The sequence below is a fragment of the Geospiza fortis genome, unplaced genomic scaffold (assembly GCF_000277835.1).
Source record: "Geospiza fortis unplaced genomic scaffold, GeoFor_1.0 scaffold84, whole genome shotgun sequence".
NCBI lineage: Eukaryota > Metazoa > Chordata > Aves > Passeriformes > Thraupidae > Geospiza > Geospiza fortis.
Window position 1 is genome coordinate 1,623,954 of NW_005054363.1, and position 18,836 is coordinate 1,642,789.

Consider the following 18,836-nt stretch of genomic DNA (forward strand, 5'->3'; position numbering starts at 1 on the left):
GTTTTGTATATAACCCTTTTACATTCTGCTGGAAGATTTGGGAAGATCTGTTCTGATAGGAATATTTCTGAGGAAATGGTTGCATTTTTGGATGAGTACAGGTATCTAAATATATGGCATCTAAAATGGTATTAGACAATTTTATATCTGGGACATCTGTGTGGGGATGGCAAATATAAGACATACCAGTAACCCAGCCCTTCCAGTGATGGCCACTGAAGGCCAACAGAAATTCCCTAGGCCGTCTAGAAGAAACTAGATATCTGGATTTGGATTATTAAAATTTCAGTTTTAATACTTCTATGATTTGGTGTTTCAGATGAGCAAACTGAAAACTGCTTTTTATTCAGCTGTCATGAAGAAAAACAGAATCACTCTCCTGAAAAAAACTTTTGCATAAGTCAGTGTTCTAAGAGTAAGGCAGTGTAGGTGGTTTGCCGATTTATTTTTCTGAGCTTATTATTTTGCCAGTTTATAGTATCTGCCTTATAGAGTCAGCAAGATAATGGTTGTTTTACCAACCTTCCCTCTCCCCAAAAATGTCCTCTCCAAAACAAAGAAGAAAATCAAGAGGTGAATCTGGGTTCAACTCTTCTTAGGTTAATTTGGTGTCCATCAGTTGTTCAGAGGAGGAAAGCGTGAGTGAGTGCAAAGATTGCTGTTCAGTCAGGGGGGAAAAAAAAACGTGGAACATGTTCAGCATAGCTTAGAGAACAAGCTTATGTAGCTTATATAGCAACATAGCTGGAACATGCTTATGGCAAGCTGAGGATTTACACCAAAGCTGTAACTGTACATTGTCAAAATACAGGTGTCCTTTAGCTCTATGCTAATGTCTTTAGTTATTTGAGCTGATTTTGAAAATCTAAAGTGCTGTCCAGTGCATGTAACGGAAATATCTAAATATTTATGTTCCTAATAAGGCTTCTTCTGTAGTAAGATTTCATCTCCTACATGTTTAATGAAGGACATGATAGAAGAAGCCTAAGGGTGACCATCTCAGGTAACCAATACAGAAACACAGATGCTTTTAGGATATGATGGAATCTCTTAGAATAGCTACTTTGGGATAGGATGAATCACAGCCCACAAATGCCTATTTCTCTTCAGTGACTATAAAGAGAGAGGGGGAGTAGAGTGACTCAGTGAAATGTGGTTGTTTATATTTGGTCAAATGTATTTCGAGCTAAGTGCATAAGGCTACAATCCTGAGGCAGCTCAGCTCTCCATGGCACCTGGTGTATGTGCCTCAAACACTCAGCTACAAAAGCCTCGTTGGAGTGAACTGCAGTTCTTCTCTGGCTGATGCCTTCATCACCCTTCCCAGCTGGAACCACCCTCTAAAGGAATTGTGCACATGTACTTAGTTTTCATCCTGATGGGGAATTGGTGTCATCCTAAAATAAAGTCAGGATGCAGACTGGATGTGTGCCTGAACCCATGTCTTTGGATCTCACAATTTAGACATGGCTTAAACTCCTTGTGCAAGCAGCGGAAGGAGAGGGAGCATTTGGAAAGCCTCCAGGAGCCACCTTAATTTTGGTAAGATTGATTCCTAACATGTAACTTGAATATGTGCTTGCTTCTGTGGAGTGTTTCCATTTTATATTTCTCTCAGCATATATATGATGAAAATAGTTTTCCTTTCTGTGCACAATCTCCAGTTTTCCTAGGTTAGGGCAATGTTGGGATGTCTGGGAAGTAGGAAATTAAAACAGTTGAAAAGCCAGACTTAAAGTTCTTGTGATTAAGCCTATTTGTAAAACAAAAATTAGACCCATTCTTTCAGAACCTGTTCCCAGTTAGTAACTTGGAATTTTGATATTACTCTCTAAATTTTTATTTAATAATGATTTCCACCATCCCTTCAGCCCCAATATAGATATTGAGGTATTTTGCAAAAACTGGCATCAGTGGTATTATGCATGAGTGCCTAGTTTTAAAATCTTGGCAGCTGCTTTGACTTTTCGTTATGCTGTCATTCAGACCATAGCTACCAAAGCTGAATTTTGCTTGTAGTAACAGTTGTGGGAAGTTACTAAGGGAAGAGTCTATTACTGACACAGGAAATGGTTTTACAGTTCTTTTTGTCATTGCCAAACTTACCAAAACGTCACTGTTGCCATAGGTCATCTAGACACAGCTCAAAATCATCAATCTGCTGCAACTGAATATCACATAAATTGCTTGGTGACTTCGGTGCTAGTGTTACATATGTTCCACCCTTCTTGCAAAACTCCCTTTAAATTGACAATTTTTGTTGTTTCTGGAATTAGACCTAATTGCTGTGATTCAAGAGTGAGGAAGGAAAAATAACTGTGTGGGTTCTGCATTTTTCAGTTCTCCTCCTCTTTATTACTTCCAAAATAGTTCACTTTTCTCCAAAAGTTGTATCAAGACCATTCAGAAAATTGTGTATAATAGTCACTGATAGAAGCATTTTTCCCTTGATTCATTAATTACAGGAGCATATCAGGCAGAGCAGATGGCAGTTTTTGAGTTGGGAATTTACCTTTGTTATTCTTTGTTGGGTTTGACATGTGAATTTCTCAGCTTCTCTAAGAGGATATTGTTTTGCAATTAAATGCATAATATGGTTGTATAAATCAGAACTGAAAATTGAATTTCTGGCCTTTTTCTTTGTAACTGATGTGAAAAATGAATGGGTACATGGGCACATCTCCATCTCAGAACTACTCACTCCTCAACATTTATTAGAGCAATTAGAGCAATTATTTTTAATTTTTTTTTTGTATGAATGAAGTCATGCCTTACTATGGCACTACTCAGGTGCCATTTTTGAGAAAGAGCATATATTTTCTCTTGAGCTTTTTGATGAGTCTTAGCTAAAGGGCTCACAATTAGGATATGATGTATTTTCAGCGTGCCCAATTGAGTAAAGGGTCTTCAGATCCTTTGTCATGGGGGAATCTATAACATAATAACCCACGTGAGGATCTGGGTGGGTGTGTGGCTGCTAGCTTTGCGTTTGTGGTTCAGGACTCCTAGGAATGCTGTCTGGAAGCACCCCAGCCCTGTCTGACTGCAGTTAAAGCTGTGCAGTGGCTGAAGACCGTGTGTGCACTGTGAAGCAGTGGCACAAGGAGTTGGGCTGTGCAGGCAGTGCTGCACCCGTGCCTTTTCAGGGGTTGTAATAGTAGTGACTTGCCTTGGGTTTGTGACAGGGAAGGGCTGAGGGAACTTGCAAGTTGGAGCAAACTAATGGGCCACAGAAGCTCTTGGTGGGGGCTGTGGTATGGATGTGCCTGGGTCTGTAGAGAGGACAGCCAGCTCCTGCTGACTGGTGCTGCCTGTGCTGCTTACTCTGCCTCATCTGGCAGGGCCACCATCTTCCTCTGTGCTGTAACCTGCTCAGCTAGACCAGCCAGACTGTGGCTCCTGCATCTATTCCTCCATTTCCCTCTCATCACTCTCTCCCTCTTCTGCCCAGCCTCGTGATATGTGTTGACCCACCTGACCTTTCTGACAGTTCCCTCTGCAGTGTGCTCTGAAGGCCTTGTCTCACACACGTCCGTGGGGCACCGGCCGAGGGGTCATGGGAGCAGCAGGCGAGGTTGTCTTCCTGCTGTCAGCTCCAATGTCTGGTCTCTGGCAGATGGGAGCAGCAGTTACAGGGGAAATCCTGCTAATCTCCTGTAACTTGAGCCCATTACATGCTCAGTCGCACTGTGGGGCTGGTGCCTTTCCAGCCACATATGGATGGATGGCTGAAGGAATCAGACGCTCACTGCAGAACACTTTCCGAGATTTGCACTGTAGGGATCAGAAACAAAAATTAAAAAGATGCTGTGAGCCAGCTGAATATTAGCAGGTTGTAAAGCTTAGTCAAATAGGAAAATATTTTCATATGCATAGCAAAACATATAAAAAACCCTCCATATTAAAAAAAACCACCCTGAAAAACAACATAAAAAAAGCGCTTTGCCAAATTTCAAGGCTGCCCCAACATGGGCAGAGGAGCCAGACTTCCCCAGTGAGTTATAAGGATGGCAGAGCAACATGTTTTTGTCTAGGTTATCTCAGAAATAGGCAAACTGTGTTTTGGCAGAAAAGTCAATAAATCCTGCAGCAGATGTCCAGCATGGAAAATTTTTAACAAGGGCAGCTCAAGTTTGGCAGAGTCAAAAGAATGTGGAAAATCCTGATGAGATGCACCAAGCCATCTTAATAATGGGTAGAGTTACCACCCTTGTCCCCAGGGTCTCTCGAACCCACCAAAATCAACTATTTTTTTTTTTTCAGGAGGATTGTTTTGGGTTTTTTTTTAATATAGGGCAGAATAGAGAGGAATGGAAAGGGTGATTGAACAGAAAGTAAGGGCTGGCTGGCAGAAACCTTCTTGGCAGTGCCATGCCTGGAAGGGGAGGGTTTTCACAAATTGTGTGGGAGATGGTGGAACCCAAAGGAGAGTTGCTGCTTGCTGGATAGAGGAATAATGGATTTTTGGGAAGCTGTGTTTATAATATGCAAAATAGTCCACAGGAAACAATGGGGCCTTGGGACAGAGCTGCCAGTGAATGAGAGCTTTGTTTTCCTCTTGTCTATTCATATTTCTAAACTTTTAGTGGCATTTTAAACACATTTTACACATTTTTTGTGTAATGGCTTGAATTGCCTGAACTGCTGCCTAAAGTACTGTTGCACTGAAATCTTTATCCCTTTTTGGATAAAGATCGACTTTCAGCTTAAGCTCCTTTTTGTATTTTTCTTAATTGCAACTCTTGTTTTATAATCCTTCACTGCTTTGTTCTCACATTTTAAAACTTTAGAAAAATATATAGGAAAACTGGTTGACGGCAGACCTTGTGTACCAAGTGTGTCGAGCTGCCCACAGCTTGACTTGGAAATGGCAACTGGTATCATAGTCCTTATGCCAGAACCTTGACACAAATGAACATCAGTTGCAAGCTAATTGCATGGACTTCAGTTTAGATGCTGCTGATGGGATTTGTCTGCCATGGATGTGAATTAAAACACCATCATACAGATTGTGTTTTCATTGAGAAGCATCCCATACCTGCAGTCCCTAACAACAGGTCTGAAATAATTGCAAAGATGTTATGGTTGTATTGCTGTTAAATGCAGACACTGCACATAAGATTATGCAGTATTAAAATGAGAATATTACTGCCTCAATCGGAGCATGTTTTGGCTGTATGTTAAAATAAAAGACAGATGGTTTGATTTATTATGGTGCATGTCTCACCTTTGCAAACAAAACAGCACCACTGCAGTTTTGCAGTTTCAGAAATGTTGTTTGTGCATGCATTTACAATTAGCAAAAGCATTGAAAATCCTTGTGCAAGAAATGCTGAAGCTGCTGTTGCAGTGGAGGGAAAGGGAGTTGTTTGCTTTTGCTGTTATTTCATGGAGCTATCGCTTTGCCTCACCAGTAAAACTCCTTCCCTGTGCGAGGGAAATTCCTGGTTCATTGGTATGGATGCATTGTTTTTACACATTAGAAGTGCTGTGTTGCTGTGTCAATCATCCCGTTAGGATCAGTTTAAGAGCAGTAGGGCTGACGAAGCTGGGTGTGATTGGCTGCCATATGCTGGGAGGGCTCTGTGAGAAGGAAGGGCTGCAGTCTTTCGGCAACAGAGTTTAGGCTGTGTCTGCTTCATCATCTGAGGAAAAATCCCCCGATAAGTCACAAGGCTTCCTGAGGAAAAAACCCAAAACATTACAGGCTGCTCATCGTTTCGTGGGAGAATTAGTTACCATGATGCGATGGGGAAGATGTGGCTGTTTGTTTGTATCAGATGTTCCTGTTCACATTGGGAATGTGTCGAGTAGACTGGGCTAAACAAGGTAGGAGGATCGTTGTCTTTTATCCAATGTTTCAAGAGTTTGCTGCAGTATACTGCATACTGTATGTGTTGCTTGGGGGAGTCGGGGAAACACTGTTTCTCCTGTGAATGGATTCTGTTTGGGTGAATAGGTGGATTTTATGGTAACTTGTTTTCAAAGGGTATTAATTTACAGTGTAAATAGCTCTCTTCAGAAATAGAACATGAGTATATGCATATTAAAACAAGTAAAAAAAGAAATAGGTCAGTGTGTTTCAGAAGTGCTGCTACCCTAATTGGATTTTTAGCTGGGTTGTTGTCTGGAAGTGTAGCCTAGCTTTAAGAAGGAGAAGGAGTCGACCTGGAAATCTGTGAAGTTTATAGTAGCTATGTTTGAAGATTTAGGTGAATTAGACTGGCTGATCTAAATAATTCCTTATCGGAAGCTTTAACTGAAGCCAAGACTGCCTGGTTTAGATTTGTAGGAGTATGCAACAAGATTACAGTATTTTACCCTGTTCTAAAACTGTAGGGTTTTCTGACTGTGCTGTGATTCCTTGTGCTCTTCAGTGAAAGCCGGGGGAATTTTTCATAAAGTAGTTTAGCTTATTGTACTTTCTTGTAGAAAACTGCCCTTTCCAGGTCTTTGTCTAGGCAGCAAAACAGAACCTGTACATGAAAACAAGGAAAACAAGGTTAATAATATGTGCTGCAATTATCTGATCTTTATACATTTTTAATGAGAGAACACACAGCTAGCAGAATAATTTAATGAGCAGGCTGGCTTTTAGAGCAATGATTTCACTGTGCTAAGGCACATCAACTTTCTTCCAGAGGAGGAGCTTCAGTAAGGAATGGAGAAGATTTATGTTAAATGCTCTAGAGAGAGCAGAAGTCTGTAAAATTCTGGAAGAACAGAGTAGTTTTCAATTGTTACTATTATTTTTTAGATAGAAAGCAAACTTTACCATCATGTTGCAGGAGTGCTCTGAGAACATTTCCTCATCCTGTTACATGCTGAAGCCTTTTCAACTTTCTCACACTGCCATATGCATTGATGGTGCTCAGTACCTTTTCAGGATGTCACCCAGTTAGTGACCCAAATTACCATGCTGACTTCAGTTGTGTTATAGCAGCATCATTTTATATGTACAGTATATAATATAGTTGGGTTTTAAATTTTTTTCCCCCCTAAGATTACCCGTTGGTGAGACAAGAAAATGTTGTATTCTTATTTATTTTGTAATAGCCATGTACATTGCATACTTGTATTCAGCTAGGATGTTGATAGCAAAAAAAAAGTGTATGTACTGAGGAGGACTAAAGATCAATTTCTTAAAGAGAAATCAGATAGAAGAAGCTTTTGCTGCCTAAAAAAAACTTTCAGTGATGTAATTTTGGGGGGAAAGTTTCCAGATTTCCTTTATCCTGGGAATGAGTTACATGAGCTTTAACAGTACTGTGACAAGTGGGCCCTTCTAGCCCAAATGTTCATAGACCAACTGTCCATTGCCCCTCCCGTTCTTCAAGGAGAAGTACAGGACATGCACTCAGAACTCCTGATGTCACCTCCCAACTCCTCACAGCTGACTCTGCTCAGGGAAGGTTGATACAACTTCCCTGCTCCCTGGCCAAGTTCTTGCTGGAGACGTGCAGCTGGGTTGTTGGCACATACTCAGTTCATGAACCAGTTACTTTTGAAGGCTACAGTCTTCTAAGTCAAAACAACCTTGTGTCTTTCGAGAATTTCAAGATCTGCTAACAAATGAAACAAATGTCAGGATGTAGAGCATTATTATTACAAATCCATAGGGTATGGATATATATGTTTAACTCTCTATCACTATTGATGCTTAAATGCGTTGTTCGTGTGCAGACTGTGTTAAGCACGCGAGGCAAAGACTGATAATTAGAAGCAAGTAAAATAATATTTTTCAAGAGATTTCTCAGTAAAATATGAGACAAATATTTAGTTACTGCAAAGAAAACTGTTTCATGCAGAGCTCTCAGAGAAAACTTTTCAGTTTCCTGTTTTGAGACATCTCTTACTTTCAGAAAATTTCAGTGTCTGGTTTCTGTACCTTGGAGATCACAATATCTGGAGTTATCTTGTTATGCCTGACTACCAAAGTGAAAATTTGCATTCATCACTTAGTCAAGTAGTCTGTATCAAACTACTGATGGACATTCAAATGACAAAAGGATTTATAAAAATTATTTCCTGGTTAAGGTGCATATATATACTACTACTTTATATGATTAGGTAAATGAACCTTCAGCTTACAGAGTAGAGGTGGTAGTAAATATTCTGTATTTACATTTATTTGGTATTAAAAGTATTTCAGACCAGATTCTGGTGTCTATTTAATTTAGTAATATCTTTTCTGCTTAATTGCTCTGTGTATTTCATCAGAGCTATTAGTGTGGTAACCTTCCAATGTGCAGTCTGTCTGTTTTCAAGGAATAATTACTTTGTTTAGAATTACTCTATTTTCCTAAGATAGAATTTTCTAATGAGTTAGAGGTCCTGAAGTATAGTGCTTGACAATAGAGCGATTATAAAGGCAAATCAACTTCTAAATGTGTAAATGTACATTTTACAGAAATGTGAGATAATTATGTGCTACCATTTTTAATTTTTTTTTCTGAGCAAGAAAAATGGCTCTTAATGTTGCGTGGGATTTCCGGCACTCAGGTATCACCTCAGCTGTGAATGAATTATCTTCTCTGTTGCTCAGAAATGTGTCAGAAATAATCTGTACTGTGTTTATTTGTAAAAGCTCTGTAAAATGTTCCATTTTTATAATACTGAGAGATGAGAAATAGAGTGTTTAATTGAAATAAATTATTTTGCATACAGTTTTAACACATTGCTAATATTTAAATTCCACGTGATAGTTATTAGTGATACTGTGCTAGAAATTTCTGACTTTGAGGATTGTTTTTTCTATTGCAGGGAAGAAACACTTTTTTTAAAGTCAGATTATTTTCCCCTTTTTTATGAATATGGCTGTTGCAAAATTGTAGCAAAAGATAACTAAATCATTTTTTAAAAAATTTGTTAGTATGTATTTTCTTTTTAAAACCTGTGATTGTGAAGCTAATTTGATGTGTTTAATACAATGTATTATGGTTAACTGATGTGCACCAGTGCTATGTAACTGGTCTGTAAACAGGCTGAAATTATAGCCTGAGGAAAATAAAACTCATTTCAAGAGAGTGTCAGTGCTGAAAACTAGTTCAAATAATAGCAGTATTAACTGTTTGACTAATTAAACTAATCTCCTTATACATTATTAGCAAATGCAGTGACAGTTGTTGGTTATTGATATATAGAGTCTTCTTTTTAACAAGTCTTCTTTTAAAATCAAACTTTTTGCCTCTATTTGGAGTAGAGTGTGCATGAGGAGAAAGAAGTTATGCATCCCCTTTCTGGAATCTGCCAACTTCTTAATCGCCACAATTTTTTATTATTCCTTTGTAACCAGGCCGTTAAAACACCGAGCTCTCTCTCCGATAATGCTGGCAACGTCAAGTTCTTCGTTCCCTATTTCAGGCGTGCTAAAAAAGGAAAAGTCTGGGGCTCTGAAGATTGAAGAGCATACCTAACAGGGGATTATATGCACAATCCTTATAACTAACACAAAGAAATACTAATTATGTAGGGGACTCTTTGTGCTATTGATGATTACTAAAGCTGTTGAGCATTGCCATTTTGCTGCTGCTGCAGAAGACTTGTAGGATTCCTGGAGTCATAAGTCTGGCAGAAGACCTGGTGGGCTTGTGATGCCTGAAACTTTGCCAGCTAGAAGAGCTCAGCTGTAAACAAATTGATAAATACAGAGGTTCATGCTCTTTTTATTATTTATTTTCTTTTTCTTCCTTTTGTTTTTCCTTTTCTTTTCTCCCTTCTTTTTCATACCTAGATATAGGTCCACAAATACTTACACACATACATGATATACACACGCTCATAAAAAATAATTTTTCATCTTTGTGATTTTTGTACTACAAAAACAATAGCTAATAAAGACAGTGGGAGGGATTAAGTGATACAGTTATTGCATAAAGAAGTGGATCAAGAAATAGGAACAGATGGTTCAAATCAGAGTCTATTAATTTTTTCTATTTTAGATCAATGATTTTTTTCATCAGTTTCTGAGTGGATGATAAACATTTTGGGAGGCGTTTTGGGAAGATCTGGGTATCATACATTGCTGAACTCATAAATAGAGAGAAGGTCAGTCTTGGAGGTTCATGAGCTGTAAAATCTTCTCTCCTGCAGGGAATACAGCACCTCTGACAGTAGGCAGAATTAGAGAGTACAAGTAAGGAAAAATGCAGGAAGGTTTACCTGTGGTAGTTTTATGGAAGGAGAAAGCTAGGATTTGGTTAGAAATGCCTTTTTCTTTTTTTTATGGGAATTCTGAAGGCAGCTTTTCAGTATACTTTTTTTGTGTATGATCACTTTTAAGAGGCCTGGCAAATAATTTTTTTGGCTTTTTAACCCTCTAGTGTTCACTCCTATCCAGACTGAATACTTTTTAACTTGAGTTTCTGAGGAATTTTATGTTGTTGTTTTGGTTTTTTCCCCTACTGCTCTGTTACATATACTTCAGGTATGTTAAATGGCACAGTCCCCCAGCCCCTATTTTTCTGAATCTGTCATGATTTATGTACTTTATAGATGTCATAGGCAGTGTTTTGAACTTAGTCTAAAACTAAACTACAATTTCCAAGTGACAAGCTTTCCATTTTTTTCTGTTGTTCAGAAGGATGATGTTTCAATGCTGGGTTTAGCATGTCAGGTTTGTGCCTTCCCAGTCTCCTTTGGCAGCTCTCTGTGGGACACTCCTGCTAATGTCTGGGTGGGTAAAGTGGCTGCCTCATAGGACTGGCAAAGCCCTATTTTAGTCCATTTAAATATTTTGGGGTATTTCCTTCCACTTTTCACTATCTGCAGTGCTGTTATCAGCAGCTGTATGCGTATTTCAATCCTAGAGCTGCCCTGGTTTGTCAGCAGACCCCTCTGGCTGTGCCCCTGGCAGGACAGGCAGGCTCACTGCTGGCAGGAACATACCTCCATACCCAGTTAATGATTCAGGACTTCGGCACTGCCTCACTCTTATTTACTTAAAAGGCTGTGATAACACGTGTGGGATTTCTGTGATGGCTGTGTTCACCTGTGGCACAGCCTCTGTCTGCCGTGAGGAGACCAGTGCCAGCTTTCTCACCTTGATCTCCTCACCCCGTAGCCAAAAGGTGCTGTGACCTGGGGCACCTCCTGCGGCTGGCATGAGGCTTGTGCAGAGGAGGACGCCGGTGCGTGGGCTGCTGGTGCTGGGGATTGCAGTGCTGCAGTCCTTATTGGCATGCTGAACATGCTCTGGCAGCACGGCGCGCCGCTGTCCTGGAGTCTAGTGCTCGTCTTTAAAAACTTTTTTGCTTTGTGTGTGGTTTTTTTTTTACAATGCCCTTGTGTATTTTAGTTCCCCGCTGCTAGTGCTGGGAAACACTTTGGGGGTGGATTACTTTATTGCCATAATTTTAAGGAAGTTGGGGTGGTGGCTAAAAACTCTAAGATTTTCTCTGTCACATTTTAGATGGCATGAAAGGCTTTGAAAGTAGCCCCACTGATGTGTTTATAAAGCCAGTGCACTTTCCACTCCCCGCCCCCCCCCCTTTTTTTAAAGACCTCATTTAATGCTCAGGACTGTGCAGTGAGGCCACTTTCAAAGGCTTTAGTATCCACAGTAGCAACTCTTTGAAGTGGAAACGCCAGCAGGGAGCAAGCCTTCAGCTTAATTCTTGGTGTAAAAGGTCCTAAGTGGTAAGAAGCCACAACATGCCTCTCAGTGGGAGGAGCTGGAGAGTGATACCTGCAACTGAATCTGTATCCTGGACCTCATCTGTGGAGCTAGAACTGGTTGGACACTTCTGTAGGGCAGGAGGGATGCAGTCCCTCTCATTTCTGTGGTTTTTCACTCTGGTTCTGTCCCAGCAGTTTCTTGAGGAGGAGGACACAACTGAAAGGCAAGAGAGTAAGGCCTGAGAGCAAACATGTTTGTGCTTGGGTTTGTTTGCTCTCTCAAGTTGGTAAATCTTTCCTCTGGAGTGCAGAGCCAGTGGCACAATCCATCTGCTGGTCTTTGTGTCTGTCCAGTTAGGTTGGTGGCTTTATGGTGGCCCCAGGTGCTTGTCTGCCCTTTGGTGCAAGGAGGGTGAAGGAGACGGTGCTTTTTGGTCACCAATGATTTATTTAAGTGCTCAAAGCTAGGTGAGATGAGTCTGTCATCTCTGAAATACATTTGTTTGTTAGGGGCTGGAAATGTTGAGTTTCAGTGGGGCTTGCAGGGGGGGCTTGAGGATCAGTGTGTCCCTATGGATTTGTGGCCAGTCTTGGTTGCAGAGCTAGGCCGCTTGTAAGGAGCTGCCTTCCAAAAATGGGGAAGGCAGAAGGTGGCAGTGCCTTGACTGGCATGTGGCTTGAGCTACCAGGGGTGAGAAACTTTTTGAGGAGGGCTTTCCTTTTCAAACATAGTAGCCATTGTTGATTCGGATGACTATTTAAATAATCTGATTTTTAATTGAAAAGTTATTTTTTAACTTGTTGGTATTTTTGACTTTCAACACGTCATGTGCCATTTAACTTCACCCTTGTGCTGTTTGCTGTGTACAAAAACAGCTATCTTTTCCATGGCTTTCCGCCTGGTAAATGACTGAACACTCCCTGCCTCCTAGTCAGGATCTGGTGATCCTCATCATCAGCCTGTATGAATTTCATATTCTTTCTGTTGTCAAAAACCTCACTGCTGCCTCTTTGTGCATGTAAGCCTTTCTGCAGTGCTGATGGTGCTGTTACTGTTCTCTCACTCTTTTATCATTCCAGAGTTACATGCTTCATGACTATACACACTAGTGTCACTCTTTTTCGTTTTCCTTTGATAGTGCCATATGTTCTGCTTGTTTTATACTCCATCAGCTGCTGAATATTTTGCAGAAGTCTTCAGCGAATTGCCTTTAATGTCCACATCATCTTTCCTCTGTAGCAATGTCTTGTTGGAACCTAGTGTTGTGTGTTTGCTATTCATTATTTGTCTTTTTTTCGCCCGATCTGCATTATTGTGCCTATCTTTATGTTAAAACGGATGTCATTTTATCACCTAGCAAACTCATTATCATGAGATCCTTTTGTAACTCCTCGCAGTTGGCTTCAGGTATGACTTCGCAAAAATTTTATGCTAACTGCAAACTGTCTTATTGGTTATGGCTGTTGTTGCAAAGCAGAGAAGGAAACTCTCTTGGCAAACCTAATTATAAAAACTACAGTATATTATTAGAAGTAAAACATGATATTTAATCTTGGGAGTTTGTTGTGAACTTCTGCTCTGTTTTTAGTCTTTATACTCTCTGCAATGCTTAGCACTTTTTGCTGCTCTTTTAAATTAAATTTCTTTAACATCCATAAGGCCTAAGTCATCACAATAATTGGGTTCCACAAAAATCATCAGGTTACAAAGATGAGATGATTAATTTGCTTTCATTTTGCTTAATTTTGAGCTTTTAGGATTGTATTTCCTAGCTCTTCCCTCCATTGTCACAATTGTACTTCTTAATGAGAACTGGTAGTTGCTTCTAAGCATACTTGTAGGTGATAAGGTTGTATAAATGCACTTGATGTTTTCAGATTTCCAGTGAAATGGGCAAGAGATAGCTGTGCTGCAGTGGCTTCTCTTCTTAAACTTGAAGATTCTTGTAATAGGAATTAAAACAGACTTAGTAGTAATATTCTGCTTTGGTGAAGATAACCACCTGTATCTCACCCATCTGGGTCTCCAATCACCAAAACATCAGCATACTTTTCACTTAGGGGTAAGGTATATGTGACGATTATAATCTTTGGAGTGCTTCACTGCAAGGTAAAAATGATTTTCTTGAAACAGGACATTAAAATTTGTGGACAGGTTTCTACTCTTCTGATTTCTTTTTTTTTTTTTTAAGTTTGTGCGGCTATTTTGACTCCAGTTTTGCAGTTAGGAAATTTAGGGTACATCATGCAGGATTATACTTCAGTTGTTTTCCTGAAGGACTTTGTTCATGTGGTGGAAAAATATAGGACCTTAAATTGTGGATTTCCATTCAACTTTACAGAACCATAATAATTAAACAGACCAATCCCCCAATATGTAAATTGAGTGAACTTTTGTTGCAAGAAAGCATAGAGCTAGAATACCACTGCATCTTTGTTGTCCCTTTCTTTTCTGTCTTTTCAGAGTATAATTTTTTGGGGGGATTGGGGGTTTTTTTGGTGTTTTTTTTTAGTGGGGGCTGGTGGGTTTAGGGGGATTTGGTTTGTTTTGTTGTTTTTTGGGGGGTTTTTGTGGGGTTTTTTGTGGATTTTTATCCTTTTTGGTTTTTGGGGGTTTTTGTTTGCTTGGTTGTTTTGGGTTTTTTTGGTTGGGATTTTTTGTATTTTTAGGTTGTTGTTTTTTTTTTTTTTTTTTTTAATAGCAGACAGTCCTATTCAGTTGCTATAAAGTGGTACCATGGTGTCTGTTCTTTCAGGTCATGGGCAGAAAGATAGATGTGGAGAAGAGCCATTCAAGTAGGTTTTCAGAATTTCTAGAACCTAGGCATTGTTATAAAGTGGTTATCTCTGTGAAAGCCAAATATTGATAGTGTAAACTTTGCATCCCATAAAGTTGTAGAGGATTACTAGAGGGCATAACTTTGACCGAGAGTGAGATAGATGGTTCTTTTTTTTTTTTTTTTTTTTTTTTTTGGCTTTTTTTTTTTTTTGTTTGGTCTGGTTTGATTTTATGTCCCACCTGTTTTATCCTGGAAATGCTGTATGAAATGGAAGAAATTCTTACCAAGTGTCTGGGATCAGAGCATGTACAGGCTGAAGGCTAGAAGTTATAAATTCTCTTATTTACAAGCTAAGCAAATATTGCACTAAAATGAGGCACATTCAAAACACATTTAAGTAATTTTTGAAAACTTGTTTCTGGAATGGAAATGTGTGTAAGCATAACAGAAATAGTCCACTTCTTATGTTTATATAAGTTTTTTTTTTAATCTCTGAGTGATGTTGATGATGTCATTTATTTGACCAAATCAAATTTATTTTTTCTTTTTTGCTATTTATTCACTTTGTAACACAGAAATTTTGACATTGTCTTTCAAAAATGCCAGGCTGTGCTTCCCTGTTCTGCCATTGCTAGCAGGACAGAGAAATCTCTGCAGTTACCAGTCAGCAGAGATAGTAGAAAAAGGTCTGGAAGAAGGCTCTGTGAAGCCATTTATAGGAAATGTGTTCAGTTTTCACTGCAAAACATTGCAATTCATTGTGTCAAAGCATGAAAGCACTTGATTTTTCAACTTTTTTTTCCTACTGCTCTCTTCACAATAAATAGCTGAGTTAAAATAGAAGCTGTAATTTGAATATTGAGAAAATTTTTGATTTAAGGTGAGGACATGCCTGGCTCTGAGACATAGGCTAACACTGCCTAACCTGTATGGCTGCCTAAATCCATTCCCTTTTCAACTTTTAAGCTAAGAGAAATTCAAACCAAGACTCTATATATTGAAGTTGCTTTTGAAAGATACTGGCTGGAGTTTTTTGTTGTAGTTTGGGATTTTTTCCCTGACAGAAACATGAATGTAGTTTATCTCCGCTTACTGTTACAGACAAATGAACTATACACATGGTAGAAAAATGAGTATGAACTCATCTAGTGTCCTTACTGTACGCCAATAAAGTTTCTGAGTTGATTTCTGTGTAACCTTTTTGTGTTTAAGTATTTTATCTCCTGTTAGTTGTAAATTAAAAAAAAAAAAAAGAAAATAAGTTACTTTCTAAAATGAAACTGAGTTGAAAAGTAACTTTCTTCAAGTGGCAACGGGTGGTGAGCTTTTTGGGCTGAGGGAGACATGTTACACAAATCAAAACAACAGATCGATATGACCCATTTTTATTGGGTCAGTGCTTCTTAATTGGTGCTCAAGCAAAAGGGAAGGTCAGTAGCAGTACTGCACACCAAACCCAAAATTCGTCATCCTGGAGCTCAGGGAAAAAAATGTTTGCTTGGTAGGCAATGTCTGCAGATGGTTACTGTGCACTCCTTCCAGTTGTAACTCTACTATTTGCCTCAGGACTAAATAGAAGTATTCAAGACTTCCAGGAAAACAGACATTCACCAGAAGTTGCAAGTCATATAAGAAAAGCTCATCTCTTCTTTTCTGCCACTACTTGCAAAAACAGTTTTAGGGGAAAAGTATTCTCTTTCTGAAGTTGTGATAGCTATTTGACAACTGAATAGTGGTTCACTAAATGCAAATTTATTTTATTCCAGAAAGAAAGAGCTTGCATGATGTATTGTCAAATACAACACAGGTAGCCTTTGAAGTTTTATATGTTGGTTTTGTTTAGGGTTTTCTGTTATTTGTTTTTTCTTATGGACAAATGCATGAATTTTGAAAATGAAGTTTTTTACTGTCATCTTCACATGGAACATGATTAAATATTTTCTTTATTCACCTTGGAGGACCAAAGATAATCAGGCAGGAAGCCATCTCTGTTTACAACACAAAAAGGCAGCCTACCTTCAGAAGAGACCAGTAGAGACCAACCTGTTAAATATTACCTTTTTTTCTTCAAGGCCATGTTAAACCCCCCCATTTCTGTTTTTTTCTTAACTGGGAAGGGTCTTTGAAAAAATGGCTTTTAGTGGGAGATTTTGGCTGCTGTCTGAATGTTAGTATAAAAACACTATTTTAAAATATCTTTTTAAAAATCATCTTTGAAGATTGTTCATTTAACTATTTACTATTCTATAGGTGACTTTAAAGTTAGGTTGCTGTTCCATCTTTAACTGCTGTAAGATTTGAAGTATTCTGGCATAGGCACCTAATCAGGCTTTGCAGTATGTCCTGTGAGATATTTAAGCAGTAAAGCACTTGAATATGTTCTGCTTCATGAGGATTTCTTTAGTTTTGGAAGTAAATAAAACTAGTGTTGTGTATTATGTGCACACTACTAATGGAGCGAAAGGGGAATTGAATCCTTGAGATAAAATGGACTCTGGTGAAGGCTTGCTTGGGCAAACCTCTGAGTACTAAAGACACTACTGAGGTTTTACTTTTCCCTGCCGGAAGCACTTTGTCATTGTGATAAGTTTGTTCTTCCAAAATATGTTTGAGATGCTTGTGAAATGCTTTGAGTCTGGTAGAATGCAAGAGTGCCTTGCTTAGGCTCCTTTGGACAGGCTCTCAGGTTTTGTTTTTCCTTCTTCGTTGGGTTGCTGAGAAAGATCCCTGCTTCTGGGAGTGTTCCTCGGCGATGCAGCTTGGGGTGCAGAGGAAGGAGTCTTGGTGTTTGTGCCTCTTGTAGTAGGTTTTAAAAGTCTTTTTCTCCAAGCTCCACTTCTCCTGGAGCTTTTAGTTTAACACATTCAGGAGTACAGGTGAAACAACACAGATTCTCTTGAAGTCTTTTGTAATCAGTCATCTTACTCTCCAGCTCCAAATGTGGTTTTCAAATTTTTGTGAATCTCCAAAGTCCTGGAGTGTTTCCTTTCATATCTGTGCTCCTCTCCTGAGAGTCTGTGCTTTTGTCAACAATTGTGAGAGCAGTCAGGCTTCTTCTTGGTATCCTGCTTTTTGTGCACATTATAAAGGACATTTCTGACAGAGCAGCATTTGAAAAAGGGATTGAGGAAATCTGTGGAAGTGAAATTCAGTGAGACCTATTAAATACAAAGACATCAGTTACAGGTTGTTGGGAGAAAATTCATGAAATATCATGCCCTGCCTGCCTGCCCTCGTTCTTCTGAAGACATCTAGTATAAGTCATAGTTGCAGGCTGGATTTTGGGCGAGATGGACTCTGGCTTATCTGTTTGGGTCATCCTTTTGTGTATTGTTATTCTGTACTCAGGTAAAAGGTGGAAGAAATGGCACAGGAATGCAGGTATTTTATCTCAGAGCAGTGATACTGCTTGAATATAGTGTAGGAAATCTGTTCAGCGGAATGGGTTACGCACTTAAGGGGCAGTTGGAGTTAATAGCATTAGGTAGTGTTCTTGCTGCCCTCACCTTAGGAACTTGGTTTGGATGTGCCATGCAACTTCCCAGAGCTGGGTAATTTGCTGGAGTATATTATTAATAAGGCTGTTGGCCATCTTAAAACATGTGCAGCTGGTGAATTCAACGTGTCATTAATTTACATACAGTCCTTGGTTTATTCAGACTTATCCTTGTCTTTCAATGCAAAGGGATGCTGTTTGTCACATAAACAAATACCTCGGCAAGAGTTCTGCCTTCTTGACTTAGGGCAAAACTGGACTAGAGAAAATAGAAAATTTACAACAGCCTGAGCTCTTTTAGCTTGTGCTTGTGTAGCAGCATGTTATCGGTCCTTTGGCAGGTGAGAACAGTCATTTGATCACACGTTCCCTCCATGCCAGTCTGTAAAAATTTCACAGTACATAAGCACACTTTTCTATAAATATTTTACAGTCCTAAAAAACAGAATTACAATGTATGTCTGCAGCTGGGTGAGTGGAAGCTCCTAATGCACTGGGGTACCCTTTCCTGGGGAATTGGGTTTGATTAATAGCTATTACATGTTGCACTCTGCCAAAAGCAAAACATTTGTGTCCACAAGAGGCCAAGTGGTAACGTCATTGCTGCCGGGGATGATTAACTCTGCTTGCTGAGGCACAGAAACAGAAATTGCTTTTGCCCTTTTGTCAAGGTGGGAACAGAATTTTGTGTATGAAATTCATGTACATAGAGGAAAAATCAGGTTAATTCAGACTTAGAAAGTGTTTAAGTTAAAAACTGTGAGAAGGTCCAAGCCAAGAGAGGAGGAGTAGAATAAAAACAAAAGTAGTTTGCTAGAAGAAGAAAACTCTTTTCTGCAATTGCATTTTAACTGAAGCATAATAAGCATTAGTTTTTCCAGCATGACTTCGAAGCAGTTTGGTTTTTGAAAATACTCTTGTGGTCTGTAGTCATCCACTGACCT

The 18,836-nt window shown here is 39.2% G+C and overlaps 1 protein-coding gene across 5 annotated transcripts in view; it reads left to right on the forward strand.

The window, feature by feature from the left end:
- Window positions 1-1,321: 1,321 nt before the first annotated feature.
- The window catches only part of MBNL2 (muscleblind like splicing regulator 2), a 94,424-nt gene continuing 76,909 nt past the window's right edge, over window positions 1,322-18,836 (forward strand). For 4 of the 5 annotated variants that reach the window (XM_031059537.1, XM_031059539.1, XM_031059540.1 and 1 more), the window contains exon 1: window positions 5,588-5,829. The gene's annotated coding sequence lies outside the window, so the exon portion shown is untranslated. Of the gene's footprint in view, window positions 1,543-5,587; window positions 5,830-18,836 lie in introns of those variants that run through there. The other variant, XM_031059538.1, reaches the window with a different exon arrangement.